At 40.3% G+C, this 7,305-nt stretch overlaps 1 protein-coding gene across 4 annotated transcripts in view; it reads right to left on the reverse strand.

The window, feature by feature from the left end:
• Nucleotides 1–837, reverse strand: part of LOC148349254 (uncharacterized protein C11orf87-like) — a 39,777-nt gene extending 38,940 nt beyond the window's left edge. For all 4 annotated transcript variants that reach the window (XR_015847217.1, XM_088320685.1, XM_088320686.1 and 1 more), the window contains exon 1: nt 626–837. The gene's annotated coding sequence lies outside the window, so the exon portion shown is untranslated. The remainder of the gene's footprint in view (nt 1–625) is intronic.
• Nucleotides 838–7,305: the final 6,468 nt, after the last annotated feature.

Consider the following 7,305-nt stretch of genomic DNA (forward strand, 5'->3'; position numbering starts at 1 on the left):
ACGTAGATGTTTATAGTAGGCATTGGTAGCAAACTCTTAGTATTTCCACTTACTAAAGCATTCGGCACTCAAGTAAATTCAAACAAGAACACCATGATAACTTACCAGATATGAAATGAACATGACAATTGCATACTTTCCTAATGATTTCCTAAGTGCAGTCAGTTATTTATATAGGTTGCAGCCACAGGCACCTACGGTGTTTTTGAAAAGGCCTGTTTCTTCTTGGAATTGCAAAATTACAATTTGTGCATTCGTACATACAACATCTGGGTACGTTGTGTTTGTGAATTGCGGCTGTAAAAACTCAACATACAAATCTTCACTAGCTCTATTCAAATTCTATTTTGGGTGAACAATAAACAGGCATCGTGTGCTGATCCAGTGATGACATAGGCTGTAAAGGGATCTATATGGCATCTGAAGAGCCGTTTGGGAGTTAAAAGAGCCGAGCAGATCGAGCCTGTTCTCTGAAAAGGGCCGGAATTCCCATTACTAGCACTCAGCGAGGGGATGCGCTCATCTATAAACACACGCTCAATAAGCAGGCAACCATTTCCCACCCGTCAAATTCCGATACAATCAAAATAGCAATTTCTCCTTTATTAACACAGAATGGACTCACCTGGAGCAAAAGTCAGTGCAAGGATGCTTGCGCTTTTGCGCAAGCGCAGTGACGCATTTCAGGATGAAAAAAAAGGGATTCTGATGATGATGGAGCTCACAGCATCTATTCTCAAGGTCCCCACTTATTTTAATTGCCGCAATCCGCCCAATGTGCGCCCCTGAAACGACGTCAGGGGTCTTTCAGTCAGAGAGCTGGCCAACAATGAGCAAGGCAAGATGAGGAGGGGTGAAGGAGTAAATGGGAGGGGGGTTGGGAACTCCTCCCTTCTTTTCCTCCTCCTCCTCTGCTACTCCACTCAGCATGTGAATGAGAAGCTGCAGCTGCATTAAAGGTAATCCCAAATTCTTAAACATGCAAAATGAGGGGAAATGGTACATTGTTTCTGCGTAACATCTCTCTCTATATACATAGATTTTAAATTATTTTCAGAGATAATGCAATTTGAAGACAGCATGTTTTGTCTTCGTCATCTTGAGCTGTGACGCGACTGGAGTAACACGACTATCAGGTCATGTCGGACAGACCCAAACGCAGGACACAAGGAGTCAAAAAAAGGGTTGCAAGCAAACTCCAACAAGGGTCATTTATTTAATAACAATATGAGAATCTACAGAGGAAGGGAATCTTAGGAAAGAAACTTGAGAAGCTTGTCTTGGGAGGGGAGGAGAGTCTTTAGAAAAATATTTAAGACATACATGAAGAAAATACCTGGTGAAGAATATCTTAGAATAACGAGCCTGACGTCTTAGAGAGGGAATATCTTGATTAGTACAATGACGACGAACAACATGGAGTGGGAGACTGGATTATTTATAGAAGTGAGTGGCTAATGATGATTGGGAGCAGCTGCACAGGGAAGTGGAGAGGGAGACTGGGAAATGGGGTAAGAAGCCATCTCTTGTAGAAAAGAAGCAATTATGACAGCAGCACCCTAGGAAACCAGTCGCGTTTTATGCGGGGGGCCTCGGCGGAAAAATGCGGGGCTTGCCGATCAAAAAATCATGTAGTGAGGAGCCACAACGAAAAGTGGCAACGGTTATGGTCACAAACGTGAAGCCAGCCGGGAATAAACAAACAATAGGACACAGCAACAACGGCGCTTACGCCAGGCTAGCCTATAAAAAACACGCGGTGAGCAGCCAAGCTATCTAGGGAACCAACAACAAAAAGCGGTATAGGCGATGAACGCAAAGCCGGCTGGGTATAACCGTTCAAACAACACGGTTGGCAGCCAAGAAGTGCCAACTAACTAAACAGGAAAGCCTGACGATAATGGGGAGCAAGCCAGGCAAAGTCATACCAAGCGTGACACAGGCGGCGAAAAACTCAATTGAAAAGCCGCAATCCCCTACCTCCAAGCAGAAATGAGCGGTATGCAATCCCTATTCACTATTATAACTGTCTGTTCCGGAGCTAGCATCACATTTTGCGTTAAAGGGATACACCATTTTAGTGTTGTGTTACTCCAATGATATCACAGCTCTACAGAAAACAAGCCAGATGGTCAACTTTGAGATTACATTTCTCGAGTCCCTTGGCACAGGGAATATTTTGCAACATATTCAACATATACAGTGGGACCTCGCTACTTCGCGGTTCAACGTTCGCGGTTCAGAGCTTCGCTGGTCTAAAAAATAATAATAGTTAAAAAACAAAAAAAACAAAGAAATTAAGCATTTTTGAAGGGGCGTCGCTACTTCGCGGATTTTGACTTTTCGCGGGTGGTTTTGGTCCCCATTAACCGCGATAACCGAGTGATTACTGTATTTGTGTAACGGAACCATTTTGTTCCTAATAGAAAAAGGAAATCTGTTTGGGATTCCCTGTAAAGCTCCACCGGCATCTGTTCTTTTTTTTCTCTTCTTTTTTATGATTAATTCTGCTCAAAGTGTCCAAAGGGGATGGTTCATAAAATACAAAAGGTTCACTCAGGGTCGAAATGATGAAAAAGTGAGAAGTGGTTTCTCACTGAAAGGGGGCACATCAGTGAGGTAGCTTGCGGGCTTTCCTCAAGGGTGCAGGATGTAAAGATTTTAATTTGTATCTCAAATGATTAACATGGGGGAGCACGGCGGCGCAGTAGTTAGCGCGTGTGCGGCACAGTTCTGAGGTCGTGGGAAGCTCCTGCGTGGGTTCAAATCCAGCATACTGTGCGGAGTTTGTATGTTCTCCCCGTGCTTGCGTGGGTTTCCTCCGGGCACTCCGGGTTCCTCCCACATTCCAAAGACATGCATTTCAGGTGAATTGGCCAGTCCAAATTGTCCCTAGGTGTGCCCTGCGATTGGCTGGCAACCAGTTCAGGGTGTCCTCTGCCCACTGCCCGGAGATGGCTGGGATGGGCTCCAGCCCCCCCCCGCGACCCTAGTAAGGATTGTTGTGGAAAATAGACTTGCATTTGTAGAATAGAGTTGCATACATTTAGAAATGTAGAAAGACTTGCTTACATTGCTTACAGTAGTGAGGGAATGTTGACATCATTTGAGAAGATCCTTGACAAGACAGTTGAGTTTCCCTAAAAGGGCATGAGACCTGCAAGGCCCTTCTTCAAGGACTCTCTGAGCAAACTGAGGTGAACAACATGTCCTAATAAGGGTACGACAGCATCTTCCGTGTTGATTACTGAGGACTAGGGCCGCCTTTTGGGTTGTACTCAAACTGAAGCTATAAAAGCATGGTTATGTCTGGAGTTCTCTGAGTTCTTTTGGGATGACGAAATAAAAGGCTCCCCCTCATGGCTGGTTCCCGATGTACTTAATTCAATCACGAAAGAAGACTTAAAAGATTATCGAACCTACATTTTCTCCTACAGGATAAGCGGTACAGCTAATGAGATGAGATGAGATGATTAACATGTTATAATTTAAAGGACTTGAAATAAATTAGCTGTTTTTTTGATTGATTTTTGATCATTCCAGCTAGAGGCTTGCTTATTTGGACTAGCTGGTTACAGCTTAAACTAGAGCACGAATAATTTTAAATGAGATAAAAATATACATGTATATAAAAGTATTTGTGAATTTAAATGTATATATATATTATATATATACCACAGCCATATCCCCCTAGTGGGAGGTGGCTAGAGTCATTTTTGACTCTTTTTGGGAGATTGATTCAGAGGAGGGGATTCCCAGCCCCCTCGCTCAACCCAAATGAGGTGTTGGGAGTCATTAGGTGACCAAACCCCCCAATTGCAACCCCTAATGCTGAACGCCAAGCAGGGAGGCAACGGGTACCAATGTTTAAGTCTTAGGTGTGACTCGGCCGAGGCTTGAACCGCAACCTCCCAGTCTCGGGGCGGGCGCCATACCACCAAGGCCACCGAGCTGAATTTAAATATACTTTCTGAAATCAAATGAAGTGCGAAAATATCTTTTTATTTAATATCATATTTTTTTAGTTGATTTAAGAAAATACAATTACATTTAATTATTATTCATAACAGCTTAAACGATTAGCCAGATAAATTTAAATTAAATAAAAAAAAAATATATATAAAAACATTCGGTTTATCTTACACATCTCTATCTTACATCTTACACATACAGTATATATATATATATATATATATATATATATATATATATATATATACGTACATGAAATGTATGTATATGCATGTACATAAAATGTATGTATATATTTATGCACATATATGCATTTGTTTGATTGATTTAAGAAAATAGATTTGAATAAAAAAGGTAACATTTAAAAAAACGTTCTGGTTTTCAAAATGTTTTAACTGGTAGGACTGTAAGAAAAAATAACAAGCTACAACTCAGGTGCAAATATAAAACAAATACATGAACCGGATAATTAATTGGTAAAAAGTGATAATTATATCAAAAACATACTTTACTTGATAATGACCAAGCAATTGAGCTTGTTTTCTCTCCATTAATCTCTTACTTAATATTGTTATCATCATTACATTTGACTCAGCAATTTTGCCTTTACGATCTCTTTTTATTTATTTTTTCACTCTCTAGCCACTGTAATATTCTCTAATAATCTGTAGTCTGTAAACCCTTTGAGACTTCTTGTGATTAAGGGCTATACAAATAAATATGACTTGACCTGACTCTCTTATAATAGACTGACTAACTAGTTTTTCTTTCTTTTTCTCGTTGATGTTTACGCTTCTAACGCTCTCATACTGTAAGTACAATGCGATCCGACATATTCCTCACGTTTATTTTTAGCGCACAGTCCAACACAACCGCAAAGCGCTCCGATTAAAAAATATGCTATTTATAATCCATTCGGTGACTCACCTGAAGGATTTAGCGATGCATATCAGGGAAAAGGAAGCGCAATATAAATGCTAATTTATGCAATGGCACATTAAGTCAAGCTTCGAGGTTTTTGCAGTTTTTATGAAGTGAATCGAAATCACCCATTTATAAAATATATGTATTTTTTCCTATGCAAAATCACTCTCATATTTCATCTCCTTTGACATCCCTTGCTCCTTCTCTCCATTTATTTATGTCGCTCTTGTTTCGACATACAGTAGCAGTAACCCCCAAAAAAACAAAAACCTCAAGTCGTTTCCCAGTCGTTTCCCCTGCCAATGAAAAATGGATGGGCCTCGGGAGTGTGTGAAGGTCCCAGGATGATAAACTCACTGTAGATAAGTGCATGCTGAAACATTCATGGAAGCGTTCAAGCTCACTTTAGTTCCGAGCATGTGCTAACCGGTGCGAACATGGCGCTCCTTTCATATTCATGGAGCGCTTAAGCGGCTCTATTCGTCGTTTGCAAAAAGTGGAATTTCAAAAGAAATGCCAGTTTTCGACATAAGAACTCCTACTTTACCTAGCTTTGTATTACTGATTAGCAGTGTTAGGACTAGAAAGGTTACAAAGGAACACGTTCCTGGAATTACTTTCTTCTGTAACGTTATTAATAAATGGTAAAATAGTAAATGTTATGCATTTATACAGCGCTATTCAAGTCACTGAAGACCTTCCAAAGTGCTTTACAATGTGCTTCACGCTTACTCATTCACACACACACTCACACACCGATAGCAGCGACATCCATGCAAGGCACCTAGAGAAAAAAAAGAAAGACAACAAAGAGAGGGACAGAGAGAGAAAGAAGAGAGAGAGAGATAAATTGAGAGAAAAAACAAAAAAAGAGAGAAAAATAATAATAATACAATAATATTACTAATAATCCACTGTGTAATCACTAGACTACCAACATTTTAGATGACATCGGTAAAGACTTGGCTTTTATTTCATGAATCTATTTTTACTTATGTTGTTTACCACGTTGTACAACGTTGTTTTGGCTGAACTATTTCCCATAATTCCCTATTAAAAATAGTGTAATGATGAAATAAGATGTAAAGCATTTTTTTGTCGTCTACAATGGTTAGGATCTGGCGCTCTTACCCCCGCGATCTTGGTTCAATTCCCGTTCCATCCAATGCTGAGCAAATTAGGTCAGCGATATTTGGCAACTTGCTTAATAATGGTGAAATACTACCATAAACCCTTAGGGGGAAATGTGTGTATTCACAAATAAATACAGTGTAAGCAAAAAATAAAGCTATTTTTTTTCTTTCTGTGCGGCCCTGTACCAGTCTGTGGCCCAGTGGTTGCCAACCACTATCATAAATGATTGAAATAATTAAGTTATGAATCAAAAAATTATACTATCATGACTAAATATAGGCAGTGAAACATTTCAATATCAATGCCTTTGAATGGATTAATACATGTGACATCAATAGCTGTTGAAAAGGATGATGAGAGAAAAAAACAAGCTTCCATATTTAAAGGTAAACTTTCAAAATGTGAAGGAAAGGATAGGACATGCTTATTGCATAAAATCTATATATATTTTATCGGTAGATTTCAATAATTTTCTGCGATAATGCATTTTGAAAACAGGATGTCTTGTCTTTGGCATCCTGAACTGTGACCTCATCAGAAGAACACCAGCACCCTAGCAACCCAAATTCCATATTGTTTTGCATGTTAATTGGTCGAACAAGCGTTTTAAGCGAATATTTGGTGTTTTTTGTGGTAAATGCCAAGGCGTTGTGTTGCAGGTAGATGCAATAATGGTATAAGAAAAGGCAAGCGGCCAAAAATGAGCTAACTGGCAAAAAACACACACAGAGCCACCAACAGGGTGTTAACTGGGACCGATCAACGAAAGGTGGCTGCAGACTCAGAGGAAAAACGCTGGCTGACCAAAAAACAAGCAGTAAGCAGCCAGCCTAACCGGGAACTAATAATAAAAAGTGGCAACGGCTATGGCGACAAACCCAAAGCTGGCTGGGAATAAACCAAGGGGACATGGCAAAACCGGCGCTCATGCCAGGTTAGCTGTCCAAACAACCCACGATGGGCAGCCAACCAATAGAAAATAAATCAGTAAAGCCCTCGGCAGCCTTTAAGCAAATGGTGAGCTAGCGACACGCCCCGGAGAAAACACAAGCAAAAAGCCACATTCACCTACCTCCAAGCAGAAATGAGCGGTTTGGAATTGCTAGCTATGTGCACATTGTAATTCACTACAATCGCTGTCTGTTTCGGAGCTGGCCTCACATGTTGTGTTATTTGGATTCGCTATTTTGAAAATTTGGTGTTCCTTTTATGTCACCGCTCTACAACAAACAAGCCAGATGGGTCAACTTTGAGACTGAATTTCTCGAGTCCCCC

The sequence above is a fragment of the Urocampus carinirostris genome, chromosome 17 (genome assembly GCF_059441175.1).
Source record: "Urocampus carinirostris isolate Australia breed hairy pipefish chromosome 17, RoL_Ucar_1.0, whole genome shotgun sequence".
NCBI classification, from domain to species: Eukaryota; Metazoa; Chordata; class Actinopteri; order Syngnathiformes; family Syngnathidae; genus Urocampus; species Urocampus carinirostris.